This window comes from Aethalodelphis obliquidens, unplaced genomic scaffold, assembly GCF_003676395.1.
Source record: "Aethalodelphis obliquidens isolate GAN/ISIS:26980383/991018 unplaced genomic scaffold, ASM367639v1 scaffold64, whole genome shotgun sequence".
NCBI classification, from domain to species: domain Eukaryota; kingdom Metazoa; phylum Chordata; class Mammalia; order Artiodactyla; family Delphinidae; genus Aethalodelphis; species Aethalodelphis obliquidens.
The window spans coordinates 3673080-3692596 of record NW_020838008.1 but is presented as its reverse complement, the minus strand read 5'-3'; the positions used below and the strand labels follow the sequence as shown (position 1 = coordinate 3692596).

At 34.7% G+C, this 19517-nt stretch overlaps 1 long non-coding RNA gene across 1 annotated transcript; it reads right to left on the bottom strand.

Annotated features, from left to right (window-relative positions):
* Positions 1–2161: 2161 nt before the first annotated feature.
* On the bottom strand, positions 2162–17741 carry LOC113610616 (uncharacterized). Its single transcript, XR_003429147.1, has 3 exons — positions 17661–17741; positions 15951–15954; positions 2162–2172 (listed from the first exon to the last, which is right to left on the bottom strand). It is a non-coding gene; the product is annotated as an uncharacterized LOC113610616 (long non-coding RNA).
* Positions 17742–19517: the final 1776 nt, after the last annotated feature.

The following is a 19517-nucleotide window of genomic DNA, read 5'->3' as shown; positions in this document are numbered from 1 at the left end:
TTTTTTTTTTTAAGATAAAATTGGAGGCTGGCAAGACACATGAGCAAGGAAGGGCAGCCTTAATATTTCAATCATGGGAAAACTATAGCATTAAGATTTACACAATGGGACTTCGCTGGTGGTGCAATGGTTAAGAATCCACCTGCCAATGCAGGGGACACGTGTTTGAGCCCTGGTCCGGGAAGATCCCAAATGCCCTGGAGCAATTAAGCCTGTGCGCCACAATTACTGAGCCTGCGTTCTAGAGCCCACGAGCCACAACTACTAAGCCCGTGTGCCCAGAGCCCCTGCTCCTCAACAAGAGAAGCCACTGCAATGAGAAGCCTACGCACTGCAATGAAGAGTAGCCCCCGCTCGCCACAACTAGAGAAAGCCCGCACGTGCAGCAACGAAGACCCAATGCAGCCAAAAATAAATTAATTAATTAATTTAAAAAAAAAGACTTATACAATGATTCTAGGAACTAACCAAATCAAAACAAACCTAAATGAAACAAACCAAAACAAAAAAACAAACAACAAACCCATGAATAAACACTTAAGAAAAGATTTAACTATTGTGAACAATGTTGCAATAAATATGGGAGTTCAGACATCTTTCTGATATCCTGATTTTGTTTTTCTTAATATACACACAGAAGTGAGATTGAGGGATCAGCCAAGATATGGAAATACCTGAGTCCATCAATGGATAAATGGATAAAGAAGAAGATATACATATACATACATACATACACACACACACACACACACGCACACACACACACAAACATACACACACACACATACAATGCAATATTATTCAGCCATGAGAAAGAAGGAAATCCTGCCACTGGTGACAACAGAGATGGACCTTGAAGTCATTATGCTAAGTGAAATAAGTCAGACAGGGAAGAAAATGTAATGTACAAAAAAGCTGAACTTGTGTTTATAGTGTTTGAAGTGGTGATTGCTAGGGGCTTGGGGGTATGTTGGTCAGGGGGTGCAAACTTCCAGTTAGAAGATCAAAAAGTTCTGGGGATCTAATGCATGACATTGTAGTTAAAATTGAAGTATAGTATTGTATACTTGAAAATTGCTGAGAGAGTAGATCTTAAATGTTTTCACCACAAAAAAAAGAAATGGTAATTTTGTGATATGATGGAGGCGTTAGCTAATGCCACAGAGGTAATCATATTGCAATATGTAAGTGTATCAAATCAATATGGTTTATACCTTAAACTTACAGGACGTTATGTGTCAATTATATCTCAATAAAGCTAGAGGTAGGGAAAGCTTTGAGAAGCTTCTCTGAAGAAGGAATGCTATACAGGCTTAGTACGTGGGATGAGTTAGTAGCTTTAGCCTGGGGCAGACAGCAGCCAAAGGGAAGCAGTGAGAGTTTTAAAAACAAAACTTTTTAGATATTATTCTTGCCTTCTGTTCAGTGCTCTGAGACAATCATTGACTTTTCTCACTGCAATGGACCACCAATGCTAGTATGTGCATAGAAAGAAACAGCAAAAGGGTAGGGTAAAGTATTAAAAAAATAAGGACTGAAAAACAAGCTACACTGGGACAATTTCCCACTGTTTCCCCCCAAACTGCCAGATTATAGCCTCTTAAACTAGAGTGATGACATCCTTTCTGTTATAATAATTTAACACAATATATGTATGCAATATGTATATGGATGTATATGTATACACATTCGCATATACAATATGTATAGATACATATAAAATATATAGAACTATGTATATGTGTGTATATAATGTATATATAATCACACTGATAAGCTGAGATTGAATAATGATACTGAAGAAATACACATAAGCAGATATTCACATTCGTAATTAAAATAAACCTTAGCATTAGAAGCATTAGAAAAATATACCTAGCATATTTTTACAAGACACAAAGGAAGAAACATAACTAAGTCAACCTTAAAAAGAGAGTATAAAATGAAAATAGGTGGTAGGATAGCAGTTGGCTTGCTCACCAGTATCAAGATAAGTTGTAAAATGATAGCAACAAAAATAGTGTTGAAATGGAACAAACACAGGGAAATACACATATGGAACAGTATAAAAATTTTGGAAGCGTACCTATGTGTGCATGAAAATTTAATTTAAAAAAATGAAATTGACATTATAAATTAATAGGCAAATGATGAGTTCTTTAGTAGATAGTACTGGGATGTTGATTCATTATAGAAAAATAATATAAAACAGGCTCACTTACTTTAATGTGGACTATATAACATGAACTGTACATGAAATGTAAAATTAAAAGATTATTAGAAAACAATATAGGAACTTATATCAATGACCAAGAATGAGGAATAACTCTTTTCCTATTTTTTATAATTAAGAACACCATGGATAGTATTAAGCAGATTACAGAAAGGAAGAACACACAGTGTATAAAGCTATCAAGGGACTCATTGCGATCTATAATAGGCAAGCAACTTATACAGATCAAAAAGAACAAGACAGTAACCTTAAAAGATAAATTGGCATTATATATAAATAAGTAGTGTATTAAGATGGAATCCCAAAAGCTAACAAAGAGCTGATCAAATTCTTAATGAGAGAAATGCAAACTGAAAGAAAAATTAGCTATCATGTTACACCCATTAGATTATTAAAACTTAGAAAATATATACTACTAAGTGTTGATGATGATGTACAATATAGATGCCCACACACCCTACCAATGGCAACTACTCTGGGGAACCAACCAGCACCACTTAGTTAATCAATTTAAGTATATTAACATACTACAAATCAACAGTTCGATATTTGAGTACACAGCACAAAGAAATGTTCACACTTTTCCATAAATGGAAATACACAAGTCTCTTCATGGCACAGTATTATTCATGGCAACAGGGAGGTGAAGTCAAATAGAGTCATATCATGGAGAATTATGAAGCAGTTAAGTATAACAGAGATATGCAATATAGCCAAATATTCTACAGATTAAAAGAGAATGTAAAACTCAAGCCAAAATGTAAGGTGAAAAAATCAAGACTATGACTAAGGCACAAAATTCAGAGTATGAAATCCTTTTTATTTGCTATTGGTAGAAGACATATTAATTAGTTGACCAGTATAAAGAGAAAAAAAAATACTCAACTTGCAATTCTGTATCCATAAGATAAAAATAAAAGCAGTTACTCCTGAGAACTGAGATTTATTCTGGAAATGAGGCAGAGACCTAATTCATATACTCATCCTCACAGAGAAAATATTGTAATGTGATAAACAACATCATGCACCATACAATAATGAGTTTCAAAGGGCCATATTTTGTAAGGAACTCATGTCTCACTCAGTAAGCTAACACCAAAAAACAATTCAAAGTAAAAGAGATCAACTTGCTTTATTTAAGGACAATCATAGACTCCAGCCAATGGTTGCTATAGGTTGATGCCAGGTAATTTTTCAGCACTCATTTAGAGGAATGGTTAGAACACAATTGTAGGAAACCTCTACACATATATATTTTTCCTCTCTCCCAGACATTTAATATTTATTGAATTTCAGCGAGATCAAAAGTTAGAAATGAGTTAAGCGTAGTTGTCATGCTTTAATATCAGCCAACAAGGGTTGTAGATTTGATATTATCTTTGGAATCTTGAAAGCCCAGAAAGGTCACATCCCCAATGGAGCATATCATTGATTACTATTGATTCTCCAAAAGATCAGCAAAAAAACATACTGAAAAATCAAAGATTGGGCCATTAGTCCTACCACAGTCAGAAATAACACACCTTGATAGAGTTTTAATAGTGTCGAAGAAAGGGAAGACAGAGGAGGTTATTTATAAGGTTTTAGGAGCTGAGCTGAATCAGTTTAAGACGGGTGTTGTAGGAAGGAAAATTGGTTGAGATTGTGCAGAGTTTATTACATAAAGCTTTGCATTGGTGGTAATGAGTTGAGGGTCTAGCACTGAGTCTTGATGAGTAATAAGTAATACATTAGTTTGTAAAAGACAGCAATTATAGTTAAATCATAGTTTAATCTTTGGGAATATTTATGTTCTGGAAAAAAATGGCTAATATGGTTTCTCATTGTTATTGAGCACAGAAACAGAAATATACACCTAGTCCTCATATAGTCTAAATTAAGGACAAGAAATCATATTGGTTTCTGTTCCAATCACTTTGCTACAAAATTTGTCAAGGAAGTATAAAGAAAAAACATCCAGAATCATTACAGGAAGTAAATTTGTTTTTATATTTTAATGCATTAAAATACGGTAATGAAAATTTAAACAGTAAGTACTACTACATAGCTATTAGAATGACTAAACCCAAAAAAGTGATAATAAGCCATTTCTGGAGAGAATATGGAACAAAAGGAGCTCTTACTTATTGCTGCCAGGAATGCACAACAGTATAGTTCTTTGGAAGACAGTTTTGAAGTTACTTACAAAGCTAAACATAATCTTACCATGTAATCTAGCAATTACACTCCTACGGCATTTGTGCAACTTATTTGAAAATGTATTTACATGCTGAAAACTGCATGAGATATTTATAGAAACTTTATTCATAATCACCCAAAACCAGAAATAACCAAGATATCCTTCAATAAATGAACAGATGAACAAACTATCCTGCATCCTTGCAATGGAGCAGTATTCAGCAATAAAATAAAATTGGGCAGACTTCCAGTTTCTAGTTCCGTAAGTAGGGAGCTTGGAAGTTGCCACTGTGTACTAAAAGCAAGTAGAAAGCTGAGCAAACTGAAAAATTCAACAACTGTTTTTGGATCTAAAAGAGCAAGGGCACAGGACAAACCACCGCTGCACAATTATCCACAGCAGGGACTCAGAAGCAGAAACTGCCATAGGATCCAGGGCTGGAGTAGGAATATCTGAACTGTAGATGGTGAATTTCTGGATGCTCAATGTGAAAAACCTTGAGAGCTAAAAACTGCAAGGGGACCCAGCCATAGGGCCCCCCACCCCACAGTTTTGTGAGATTTATCTCCAGAAACTCAACCGAATTCTCACAATAAATATCAGAGAAAAAATTTTGTGTGCTTCCTGCATGGAGAGGGGAAAAGGGACCATGTTGAAATATGAGACTGCATTCTGCCAGAAAGTAAAGGAATTATTTTAAAAATTTCATAATGGTGAACCACCTCAGCTTTCTATAGAAAAAAAAAAATTTTAAATACGAAAAACCATATGCAACCACAAAAAACTGAATAATAGCTAAAACAAACTTCAGGAATAAGAACAAAGCTAAAGGCATCTTACATTCTAATTTCAAAATATGTTACAAAGCCACAGCAATTAAAACAGTATGATAATGACACAAAGAGAGACATATATAGACCAATGAAACAGAATAGAGAGACAACCCAGAAATAAATCTACACACTTATGGGTAACTGATCTCTGATGAGGGTGCCAGGAATATACAATGGGGAGAGAACAGTCTCTTTAAAAATGATGCTGGAGAAACTGGAAATCCACATGCAAAAGAATAAATTTGGACTCTTCTACATTACACACAAAAAATCATCTTAAAATAGACTGAAGACAAATGTAAAACCTGAAACTATAAAAACTTAGAAGAAAACATAGGGGATAAGCTGTATGACAATGGTCTTGTCAATGATTTTTTGGATATAACAATGAAACACAAGTAACAAAAGCAAAACTAGACAAGTGAGATTACCCAAACTAAAAAGCTTCTCTTCTTCAACCTGTTAATGTGGTATATCACATTGATTGATTTGCAGATATTGAAATATGCTTGCAGCCCTGGGATAAACCCCACTTGATCATGGTGTATGATCCTATTAATGTATTGTTGGAAATTCTCAGTCATATATGAAGATTTTTCTTCACTTTAATCTTTTAAAGTGAACATAATGTCTGAGTTCAGAAAAATTTAAGTTTTACTACCTTACAAGAAATAGAATTCTAGCAGCATAAGAAAAAAGTATTTTAATATCTGGTTAGATAATTAATCTCATAGAAAAAAAATTTGTTTAGAAAAACAAAATTGCTTGGAACAGATGATGATGTGATGATGGCATGAAGTATGAGTTTATAGAGAAATATATATGCATCTATATGTGTATATGTATTTACATACATATTTACTTAATAATAATGTAGTGGTGTGGGGGGATTAAAAATGAAGGAGAAGAAACAAAGGGCCATCATATTTCATTTCTCATGGGAAAGAGAAGAGAAGGAGGGTAGCTGAACAACACTGCAGAGTTCCCAAAGAAACTGTAAGAGCATGAATATCTAAATAATGTTTTTAGATTTCTTGTGATGTTTCAATATAACTAGGAATTCTCTCAAAAGCTCTATGTAAAACCTTTAAGTAAATTCTGTTACTCAAACAAAATCCTTGTGTGTGTTTTGAATTATTTTTTGCTTGTATTATACATCAAGACTATGGGTTATTTTCCATGTTTTTGTTTATCCCAGAGATAAAGGAATATCCCCCAAAACAGAACAGAGAAAATTATCCAGCAAAGGCAGATAGAAGCTACTGGTAACAATAAATTGATATTCCTAAGGAATTTGAGGAAACTGGAAGAAGAAATATCCTGCCACTGGATATTTACTTGATCTTACCTACAAATTAAGAGAGACATATTTCTGACATCAAAGAGACAGAAACATTGGGCTTATATAGCATTTCTTACATCTGTTTAGATATTGCCCATCTTGATACATCTTAATACAATGTATATATCATAATATGATAAACTTAATACTCTGACACATCAAGACAACTGTTCTTTAAGTCTCCATAGGCATTAATCTCTGCTCTTCTAAGAAACATTCCAAATTTGAAAACTTCAAACTACCCTGAAAGGGCTTGCTTAAAATTCTGTCTTGTGATGATGTTAATCCTTTTATCATGAAATTCTATTTCCAAGTATATTACTGGTTCCTGATGTTAGAAGCCCTATGAATTTATTTAGAACTGGTTTTTTTTAGTACACCTACCTTCTATTGTAAACCACGTGCTTAAACCTCCAGATGAATTTCTAGTGTAGTGAAAAATTACCATATTATCATAAGTAGAAGAGCATAAAATTACTATGTCCAGGAGTATAAAATCACTACATATTATTTTTAAATATGATAAATCTTACGGTAACTTCGAAAACTAAAGTAATATAAAACTTGAAGAAATAGATTTTTAAAAATTTGGAACAACAGTAATGATGAAGCATTTATTTTTCTGGCTGTTACTTATATCAAATGAAATGGCAGTCAGCATTCTACAATATAAGAAAAAGTTGCTTTTTTACTATATTCTGAGACAGAAGTCTACAATAGAAAAATGTTATTCTTCCTTCTCTCGGAAACTACTTGATTGGGGAGACTGTGAATTAGATGACCTTCAGCATTCCTTGTACTGAACACCCTGAATTCTACTGGTCTCCATCATAGCTGTGATACTGGAATAGAATTAGCACAAAGCCAGATAAAATGGGATATTTGTATCTGTGGCTTCCTCTCACATTCACAACAAAGGATCATTGAAAGGAGGGATGAAATTAACATCATCATTAGTCAACATAATAGATTTGACCTCAGTTAAAACAAAACAGTCTTCAGAGCTTGAACAAAGTAAAGTTCTCTGTAAATAAGTTTATAGCCAGGAAAACTGAATAATATGTGTTTTCTGATATTTTCTTCATAAAATATAAAGTTTAGATTTTTAAAGGCATGACCTAGAATGATTCCATGATGTCTGAAAGGACAGTATTAAAACAGAGACTGCACAACTCAATGCATGAAAGCAGAAGCAGTAAGCTACTTATCCAGGAAAAAAAAAATCTTTATTTATATTACGAGTCCTTCCTTCCACCTAGATGAATGTGTTTAATTTTTCATTACTTTTATAATTAATTGGAAAATACTTGAGAGTTTTTGAAATTTTGGTCTAATTGAATATATGTGAAAACATCACTTGAGTCAAGCTAGCCTGAGATGTCATTTATTGCATGATGTGGGAATACAAACTGATTCAACCATTAAGGTAAAACATACAACTATACATGATGTAGCAATTGCACTCCTAAACATATACCCAAGAGGAATAAGTGACAATGTCCACCAAGAGACATGTATAGCTTCATTAATAATTGCCAAAACATGGAAACAATTAAAAATTCCCTCAAGAAAATGGAAGAATATTGAGGTTATTTGTACAATGAAATATTACTTAGCTATAAAAAAGGGAAAACTACAGGTTTATACAACATAGATGATCGTACATGTATAATGATAAATGAAGGAATGAAGGCATAAAAAGGTTTATGATTTATAATTCTATCTATATGGAGTTCAAACAAGTGCAAAAGTAATTGAGGGTGATGGGAGACAGAAGAGTGGATACTTTAGGGTGAATGCAAGGGGCACAAGAAAGTCCTTGCAGTTGTTAGGATTATTCTATATCTTGATCTAGGAGGTGTTCACATACACACACAAACACACACACACACACACACACACACACATATACACACACACTCACACAAGTTTTAAAATTAAAGCCCATATTGGTGTTCTAATTTTGTAAGTGAGGAAACTGAGTTAAGAGCTTATGTAAATACTATGACCTGACTGTGTGCAAATGGCAGAACAGGATCAAACAGTTTATAATATTAAGAAATGTTTGAAAATGTCTTTTTAAAAATCAGAGTTTTTAATGTTTCAAAACAAGTAATTTTAAATGCTCTATATCAAGTTTGAAATTAACTTTAATTTAACTGAACGTTATCTCAAGTTGTAATATAGTAACATTGTCAGCTTGCATTTCCAGCTTGTTAAGACATAAGCAATTTCGAGAGGTTTGCCCAACTAAAGCATATTTGAGAGATGTTTAGCAAGTGGAGTTTCTTTAACAGATATATTTGTATCAGCTCAGGACAATTTGCTGTTAAAAGTAAAGTTCAATATTCTCTAGCTATAGCATTTCAAATAACTGAATCCTGTAAAATGTAAAGATTCTATCTCTATGATTATTTGAATTCATTTTTATACCTTTACACATATTTTTTTTTCCTTATGTCGAATTCATACTGTCATACACATTCTACTCTATTTTTGTCAATCTGTAGGGTAGAATATTTTTTAATGGCGTAAACCCATCCGTTTTATTTCCCTTTGTTTATGTAGCAAGTGTTTCACTAAGAAAACTATTTTTATGTTCTATATTTTTAGACACATCATGAAAAAAATTAAGTAGAAAGAACCTGAAGATCCAAAGAGTTGAAAAGATTATATGTTATCTTGATAGCTGAACCAGTTCAACATGATGAATATTAATAGATAATTCCCTGAACTGTGTTGTCAGCTCATGTTCTAACTGCAGGAGCCTCTTTAAATATGGTTGTCTTAGTCTGCTCAGGCTGCCATAGCAAAATAACATTGACTCTGTGGCTTAAATAACATAAATGCATCTTCTCCCAGTTCAGAAAGCCAGAAGTCCAGGATCAAGGTGCCAGCATGGTTGGTTTCTGATGAGAGTTTTCTTTCTGGGTTATAGATTGCTCTCTTTTCACTATGTCCTCATGTTACGGGGATAAACAGAAAGAGAGCAAGTCCTCTGAGGTCTTTACCTAAAAGGGCACTAATCCCACCATGAGGACACCACCCTACGACCTCAATTAAACCTAATTATCTCTCAAAGATCCCTTCTCCAAATACTATCACATTAAGGGTTAGGGCTTTAACATATGAATTTGGGGGTGACACAATTAAGTCCCCAGTAATGGTTATTACAGAATTTGTGGCACATGGCTTGATACAATTTTCTGGCTCTTCCTTTATGCCTCATGGGATCATTTTCTTTGAATAACACTTTAAGTGCGTTTTCATTTTCAGTTTTCAATTTTATTTGCCATAATTCTAAAGTACTACAGGGTTCTACAGAAAGCAATTTGATACTATGTAAATTATCAAGAATTTTAAATTCATATTCTCATTTTAATTCGAATGATTACACCAGGGTATACAAAGTATTGATAAACTGCAATTGGTTTATCAATAGATCAAATACTCCATAAATAGCAATATGGTCCCTACTATGTATATAATTATGTGCAAGATGCGAAGTAGTGTTTATATTTTAAATCATTCTGAATTTAAACTGACCTCAATTCTCCATTATTAAAAATGCTTGGACTTCCAGAAAATAGGCTAATAAATTAACAAATGTATACATGAAAGACACAAATACAGAATGCAAAAGGGAAAGAAACTTCCTTAAACATGATTTTAACTTACAGATCTAGAGTTCAGTTTGTAATTGGATGTGAATCACACACATTAAAATTTTCTTAGTATATTGAACATGGAAAGCCCTTTTTATATTTTATTCAAAGCCAGCACAAAGACATACAGATATATATACTGAAGAATTCTGGGGAAAGCACTGCTTGACAACTAAGACCATTAATGTGATAATCAGATGAGCTAAAATCACAGATGCGTTAGAAACAGGAATTTGTATATAGTGACATTGCTAAGGTTCACTTGATTTCTACAAACATCAGCAATAAATGAGGAAAATATCTCCCCAAGATATTATAATCCGAAGTGCAGAGTCAGAAATGGCAGAATAAGAACATTCTATATGTCAAGAGTGGCCTTCAGATAACCTTTAGATATCTTTTTTCTTAATATATTTTTTCTGCTCTTTTCAAGTTAAGCATTATTACTTAAATGCTTCAGAGTAGACAAAAAGTATGTTTTTCATTCATGAGGTTTCTATAACTTCTTTGAAAATAAGATTTTAAAGTAAAATATTTACAAAGTGGAAGTGTTGCATAAATTTCCGTATTTTTAAAACATCTTTATTGGAGTATAATTGCTTTTCAATGGTGTTAGTTTCTGCTTTATAACAAAGTGAATCAGCTATACATATACATATGTTCCCATATCTCTTCCCTCTTGCATCTCCCTCCCTCCCACCCTCCCTATCCCGCCCCTCCAGGCGGTCACAAACCACCGAGCTGATCTCCCTGTGCTATGCAGCTGCTTCCCACTAGCTATCTACCTTACGTTTGGTAGTGTATATATGTCAATGCCACTCTCTCACTTTGTCACAGCTTACCCTTCCCCCTCTCCATATCCTCAAGTCCATTCTCTAGTAGGTCTGTGTCTTTATTCCCGTCTTTTTTTTTTCCTTGGATTCCATATATATGACTCAGCAATCCCACTACTGAGCATATACCCTGAGAAAACCATAATTCAAAAAGAGTCATGTTCCAAAATGTTCATTGCAGCTCTATTTACAATAGCCAGGAGATGGAAGCAACCTAAATGTCCATCATCAGATGAATGGATAAAGAAGATGTGGCACATATATACAATGGAATATTACTCAGCCATAAAAAGAAACAAAATTGAGTTATTTGTAGTGAGGTGGATGGACCTAGAGTCTGTCATACAGAGTGAAGTAAGTCAGAAAGAGAAAGACAAATACCGTATGCTAACACATATATATGGAATCTAAGAATTTCTGTATTTTTTTACATTTAAATATTAAGTACATAACAATTCTCAAAGCAATTAAAAGTAAACATTATCCAACTATAATTTTATGTAAATATTGCTTCACTGCATCTCTGAGGTAATTCCTACAGTCTCCCAAATTCACTATGGGCATTTTCACCTTTGCTCTTTTGCACATATTGTTATTTCTTTCTGGAACATTTCTCTGCTCTTGTCTGCCCAATAACTACTTGAATTTCATTAAGAGTGAAGTTTTCTTTTGATTAATTTTGGATATGTCTAAGGTACCATTTACAGGGGTAAAAAGGTAGACACCCTTGCCTCAACAGAGGATAATTCTGTGAAGCAGTTTATGTTAAATTTTACCTGAGAACACAATTTTATTCTCACCTTTTCCTTTTGCTATTCTGCTGTAATTCCTCAGCAGACCAAAAGCACCCGAATTTTTATCTCATGCTCTTACTAGCGAGACTGATCCATTATAAGTTTAATGTATTTTAAACAAGAATTAAACCACCTTTCTTTTTCTAGCTCTTTACAGCCTACCCTCAACTCCAGATGCCAGGCCCTTATAATTTATGGGAATTCTGAGATACAAATTAAGCTCCTTCTTTGTTTTCCCCTCTGCCAGATAAAGATTTGTATTTATGGATCCTCTTAGTCCATCTGCTTTGTAGCTTCCAAAATGCCACTGTTGTCAGTTTTTGTGTTCTCAGTGTCTTGGTGGTGTAATGCCTTAAAAAATCCTTTCCTAATATTATCTTGGTGTTTCAGAAGGCCAAAAAAAGTAGATGTGTGTGTTCAGTTTGACATTTTTATCAAGTTACTTCTTTTTAAACATAAATTGTATTTGGCTTTGCTATGTACCCATAGTGTGAATGCATAAATTTGAGGTTAATTCAGGAAGGCAAAGTTTCCCCATGAAATTCACAGTTTTCTCTTCAGTCTAAGCTTTCTATTAATTGTTATAGGGTTGGAAATATCTTTATATTCTTCAACCACAGATTCAACCAACCACTGACCTTGTAGGACTGTAGTATTTACTACTGAAAAATATCCATGTATAAGTGAACCCACACAAACTTACATGGTTCAAGGGTCAATTGAAACCATGATTATTGTTTGATTTGGCAATACCTTTTAACTACCATCTTTTCTCTTTCCCATCAATTTCCCTATTTGTCTTTTTCTTGCCCCAGGCTAATTTGGGGGCTACTCCTTTGTTGTCTTATAATCCAGTCCAAATTTTAATCATTTATTTCCCTGAACTGCCATCATTATTTTTCATGTTAGCATATCTGCAATACTCTCCTGCAGGAGGAACACATGGAATTCCTCAACACCGCTCATTCTGTTGGCGTGTGTGATCTGCTTCTGTCTCACAAATATCATTCTCAGAGAATCTGAAATTTTTATTCCCCTCACGTGTTCTGGTACAAACTCAATGGGTAGCCCTTTTCTTGGACCATTTTTAAATGTCAATTTTTATTTTGTCAAGACACACGGTTGGAAGCCTTCACTAAGAATTCCGTGTATAAACCAATGCCACAAATGATCATCTAACAAAATCTAAAAAAAAATCTATGTTGAGACAGATTTTTAACTTCCACGACATAATAGCCCAAATATTTGTGTATTCTTTTATAATTCACAATTTCCTTTGATTTACAACATAACATTGCATGCAATCAATAGACTTGTAAAGATACTATGTTAAGTGTTATTTCCGATTTATTGATAAGAATACTGAGCCTCAGAGAGATTCATGATTCATCTAAGGTATTACATATAATATAAATATGGGAGCTTGGATTCTAGTATGATATGCATTCTCCTAAACCTCAGAGCTCTCATTTAATTAATATTTTATATAATTACAAAGTAATTATCTAATCAGCAATCTCATAAGTTTATAAATACTATATGGAATGTAAGAGGACAGAATATGCTTGGAGCTCAAGTTATCAGCATACCACACTTCAATGCATGTGATTATCAATGTGCAACTAATCAACAGTTTTACTGAACATACAATAAAAGGATAATAGCATATGGATTTATGAATCTGCTCAATATCAAATGCTAACAAAGAGCCATGAAAAGCTCATCATTGGGTTATGATTCAGATTCCACAAGTACATATTGAGTGCTTACTCAAATATTCAGTAACATTCAATCCTTAAGACAAAACTGTGAAGTAGGTGATGTTATCTTGATTTTGCAGATGAAGAAACTAAAACTTAAGAAAAGTAAAAGAGCTCCGTATTATCTAGACTGCAAATATGAAAATCAAATGCACATATTCTGATTATTCTTCTATATGCCACACAATGTCAAACAGGTCCATGCTAATTCCTGAGTTCTGTGAGGCCGTGGAAAAAAGTATTTTAATTCAATAACTGGTTCTTTTGTACTTTTTCCCTGTTGAAAGTAGTACTGAATCCAGTGTTCCACTGTACTAAATTAAAACAATCTAAACTTTTCCATGATATGTTTAAAGAATACTTGGTGTATTTTATTTTAGAAGCAATTTAGCTTTATTTTTTCTATGAAGTTAAAACTAGCAGAACCGAAACTTGTTATATCATCAATGTGCAATTTGTTGGATTTAAGATAACACAGATCCTTTTTATTTAATAGAAGTATCAATCTCATTCTTCTTTCCTGTTAAAGAGCCACGTGTGATAGGCTTTGGATAGGGCTAGACTAAAGAAGGTAAGTTTTCTTACCAGACTTTTTCAAGCCAGTGTCTTAAACTGCAGAGAAGCAATTTTGGTAAACATGGGATCTTAATGCTGCATTCTTTGTTGGCTCAACACAGGAAAGAGTCACAGATTGCAACAATCAATAGAAAGCAGCAAGTTAGCAGCTAATGCCCACCCTCTTATAAGCTCCAAGGAAAGTTTACCTCAGCAAAGAAAGTCATGACAACAGGAAAATCAAAACTAAAATGTCAATCATCTGCTCTTGGAGTATCTGAAGCCATAATGATCTGGTTACATCTCTCTAGACTCCACATAATTCTGGATTATTGCTCTCAAGTTTGGGGGACTATTTTCCATTTTATCCACTGACCTGACATTGATTTATACTGATAGAGCATCTTCCAATCTTGATTCCATTTCATACTATCTTCTAGCACTTTTCAAAACAGTCTAAAATATCCGAGCATCAATTGCTAAGGTAAAACATGACAGGGTGAGCTCTAGTCCAGGAACCTGACTCAGTTCTCACATTCAGAAAGAAAATAACCATCTTTACAACTGCTATGGATAAAAGGCTTTGCAGTGATGATTAACCAAATGTTATATAACTGTCATATTATGTTTGCAAAAACTATGACAATGATAATGGAATATAATCTTTCTTGTTATTTGCTTAAAATTTTCATTTGAGAATCAGTGGTTGTAATCTCTTCATGAAAATACAATATATTGATCATTGAAGAAGGTATTACTTTCCCATCCAGACTGTCACATTGAGAGCTGTGAGACTGGAAGAGGAGAGGCAATAAATATAGATTATTGGTCATTAACTTGTATCACACAGTGTTCTTCACACTTTAATTATGCCACCAAAGTAATCCTCACAGCTTCCATAAGTGCAAGGTATTAATATTAGCCCCAGTTTATAGATGAGGAAAGAAAATCTGGGTGACTAAGCACTTGGGTCAATTTATCCAGCAGCAAGAAGTACGTGTCATTCCCCTAGACTTTCATTTGTTCATCTGAATAAGTTTAACTAGATTGCTGCTAATAACTGCTTTATTGTAAATCACTCGCCTGTGTGGGGAGAAAAGATGCTTGTTGGTACTTACATGGATCTAGAGAATTCAGTGAATACATCAATGTATGGTTTGTGTCTTGGTTATAAGAGCTTAAAAATTATCTATCTACCTGAAGGTTCATTTGAGAAAATATCTAACCCTTTGAACTGTGGTTAGTCTGGCTAGAATAAAAGTTGCAGGAAATATGAAATTATATCTTCTGGTTTTAAAGATGTATATTATTTTTATATTATACAATATAAAATCATACTATATAATTTACCATAAAAATAAAATTATTACTCTAAACATGAGTACATACTATATCTTTTTCTTCCAATATGATATAGTTTATTCTAGAATTTCTTCCTTGTTTATCTATACCTTCCAAATCCAATGGTGAGAAACCTAGCTTCCACCATCTGCCATCTATTTTTTTTAATAGTCCCATCCCACTATACATATATAGTAGCTTCAGAATTTTTAGCTCATACCCTCATGAGAAATAGCTTTACAAAGTAGAGGACAGTGCATAGGTACAGTTTCTTTTGACTTTAGTCCTACAGTCTTCATTATTTCAAAGTTACTTTGGTTAACATCCACCCCCCCAACATGCCACCCGCTTTCAGGGAGACTGTGTGAAATAATAGAGGATATACATACAGGTCTCTGCCCCCAGGTGTTGGCACAGAGCTCCTAAAACCATTGGAATGTCCTGGATGATAGGAGTGTCTTTTGATCTAATGATGTGACTCTTGGTGAGCTGTATAGCTTCAGAATGGGGGCTCATTACCAGAAAGACCATGACATGATTAGAAAGACCATGCCATGATCAGAAGATTGGAACATTCTACTCCAACCTCACATCCTCTGGGAAGAGAAAAGAGACTGAAGACTGAGTTAACAATCAATTATGCCTTCATGATTAAATGCCCCTAAAAATCTCAGAAGTAAAGCATTCAGAGAGCTCTTAAGCTGCTGAACCCATGGAGGTACTAAAAGGGTGTCATGCCTGGAGAAGGTGTGGAAGCTCTGCAGCTCCTCCTTCACACCTTACATCTTCATACCTTTGCATCTCTTCCACCTGTATGTTCATCTCTATCCTTTAGTATATCCTTTTATAATAAACTGGTAAACTTAAGTGTTTCTCTGAGTTCTATGAGCCTTTCTGGCAAATAACTGAAACCAAGGAAGGGGTCATGAGAACCCCACGTACAGCCTATCAGTCAGAAGTAGAGGGGACAAATGGATTTGTGATTGACATCTGAATTATGTGTGTTTCGGTGGGGAGGAGGTGGGCGTTCTTGTGGGACTGAGCCATTAACCTGTAGTATCTGACATTATTTCCAGGTAGACAGTATCAGAATTAAGTGTAGGAGATCTAGCTGGTGTCACACAAAATTGCTTAGTGTGGGGAAAACACCCACACATCTGGCATCAGAAGTATAGTGAATGTGTGAATAAAGGAGGAACACACAGGAGTGTATTTTTTTTCTCATACAGACTCTTTTATATGTTTGTAATCCAATTAGATTTCCTCATCACAGTCTGCATTCCATTGTGGGATCCCCCGACCTCCTAAATATTTTTTTAAAGAATTTATAAACAATAGGGCTTCCCTGGTGGCACAGTGGTTGAGAGTCTGCCTGCCGATGCTGGGAACACGGGTTCGTGCCCCGGTCTGGGAAGATCCCACATGCCGTGGAGCGGCTGGGCCCGTGAGCCATGGCCGCTGAGCCTGCGTGTCCGGAGCCTGTGCTCCGCAACAGGAGAGGCCACAACAGTGAGAGGCCTGCGTACCACAAAAAACAAACAAACAAAAAAGAATTTATAAACAATAAAGTTCACTCTTGTGCTGTAAAGTTCTATGCATTTTGACAAATGCATAGGACCCTGTATCCACCACTACAGTATCATATAGAATATGTTCCCTTTTCTAAAAATATCCCCTTGCTACACCTATTCAAACTTTTACTTCTTCTCCCCAAACCCCTGGCAACTACTGACTGACTGATGGATTGACTGATTTTACCATCTCTCAGCTTCTGAACTCTAATCAAGTTTTCCAACTCTTTTCCAAAAAGTCATATAAATGGAATCATACAGAAGAAAAGAAGCCATTTTACAATTGGCTTTTCAATTTGTATGTATATGCATTTAAGGTTCATCCACGTAGCTGTGTATTTTCATAACTCATTCTTTTTATCTCTGAGTAGTATTCTATTGAGTGATGTACAACAGTTTGTTTATTCATTCATATACGGAGGTCACTTCCAGTTATTGGCAATTATAAATAAAGCTGTTATAAACATTCATGGGCCAGTTTTTGTGAGGATATAAGTTTTCCAATAGTTTTGGTAAATAAATAGGTGCGTATTGGCTGGATGATAATACATGACTATGTTTTGTTTTATAAGAAGCTGCTGAACTGTCTTCCAAGTGGCTCTACCATTTTGCATTTCTACCAGCAATGAATGAGAGTTCCTCTTATTCAGAATTCTAACCAGCAACTGATATTTAGTTTGTTTGGATTTTAACCACTCTACTAGATGCACCATGATACTTTTTTATTTTTCACTGTAACTTTAACCTATTTTCTTCTTATTATCATGTATCTAGTATACCTTTGACAACTTCTTTGCTTTTAGTTTTCCAGAGTCACTTTAGGTTAGATGTATCTCCTGAACACCAAAAACATTTGGATACACAAAGGACCCCAAATAGCCAAAGCAATCTTGAGAACGAAAAATGGAGCTGGTGGAATCAGGCTCGCTGACTTCAGACTATACTACAAAGCTACAGTAATCAAGACGGTATGGTACTGGCACAAAAACAGAAATATAGCTCAATGGAACAGAATAGAAAGCCCAGAGATAAACCCACGCACATATGGTCACCTTATCTTTGATAAAGAAGGCAAGAATATACAGTGGAGAAAAGACAGCCTCTTCAATAATTGGTGCTGGGAAAACTGGACTGGTACATGTAAAAGTATGAAATTAGAACACTCCCTAACACCATACACAAAAATAAACTCAAAATGGATTAAAGACCTAAATGTAAGGCCAGACACTATCAAACTCTTAGAGGAAAACATAGGCAGAACACTCTATGACATAAATCACAACAAGATCCTTTTTGACCCACCTCCTAGAGAAATGGAAATAAAAACAAAACTAAACAAATGGGACCTAATGAAACTTAAAAACTTTTGCACAGCAAAAGAAACCATAAACAAGACCAAAAGACAACCCTCAGAATGGGAGAAAATATTTGCAAATGAAGCAACTGACAAAGGATTAATCTCCAAAATTTACAAGCAGCTCATGCAGCTCAATATCAAAAAAACAAACAATCCAATACAAAAATAGGCAGAAGACCTAAATAAACATTTCTCCAAAGAAGATATACAGATTGCCCACAAACACATGAAAGAATGCTCAACATCATTAATCATTAGAGAAATGCAAATCAAAACTACAATGAGATATCATCTCACACCAGTCAGAATGGCCATCATCAAAAAATCTAGAAACAATAAATGCTGGAGATGGTGTGTTGAAAAGGGAACACTCTTGCACTGTTGGTGGGAATATAAATTGATACAGCCATATGGAAAACAGTATGGAGGTTCTTTAAAAAACTAAAAATAGAACTACCATACAACCCAGCAATCACACTACTGGGCATATATCCTGAGAAAACCATAATTCAAAAAGAGTCATGTACCATAATGTTCACTGCAGCTCTATTTACAATAGCCAGGACATGGAAGCAACTTAAGTGTCCATCAGCAGATAAATGGATAAAGAAGATGTGGCACATATATACAATGGAATATTACTCAGCCATAAAAAGAAACAAAATTGAGTTATTTGTAGTGAGGTGGATGGACGTAGAGTCTGTCATACAGAGTGAAGTAAGTCAGAAAGACAAATACCGTATGCTAACACATATATATGGAATCTAAGGGGAAAAAAATGGTCATGAAGAACCTAGGGGCAAGATGGGAATAAAGACACAGACTTACTAGAAAACGGACTTGAGGATACGGGGAGGGGGAAGGGTAAGCTGTGACAAAGTGAGAGAGTGGCATGGACACATATACACTACCAAACATAAAATAGATAGCTAGTGGGAAGCAGCCACATAGCACAGGGAGATCAGCTAGGTGCTCTGTGACCACCTAGAGGGGTGGGATAGGGATGGTGGAAGGAAGGGAGATGGAAGAGGGAAGAGATATGGGAACATATGTA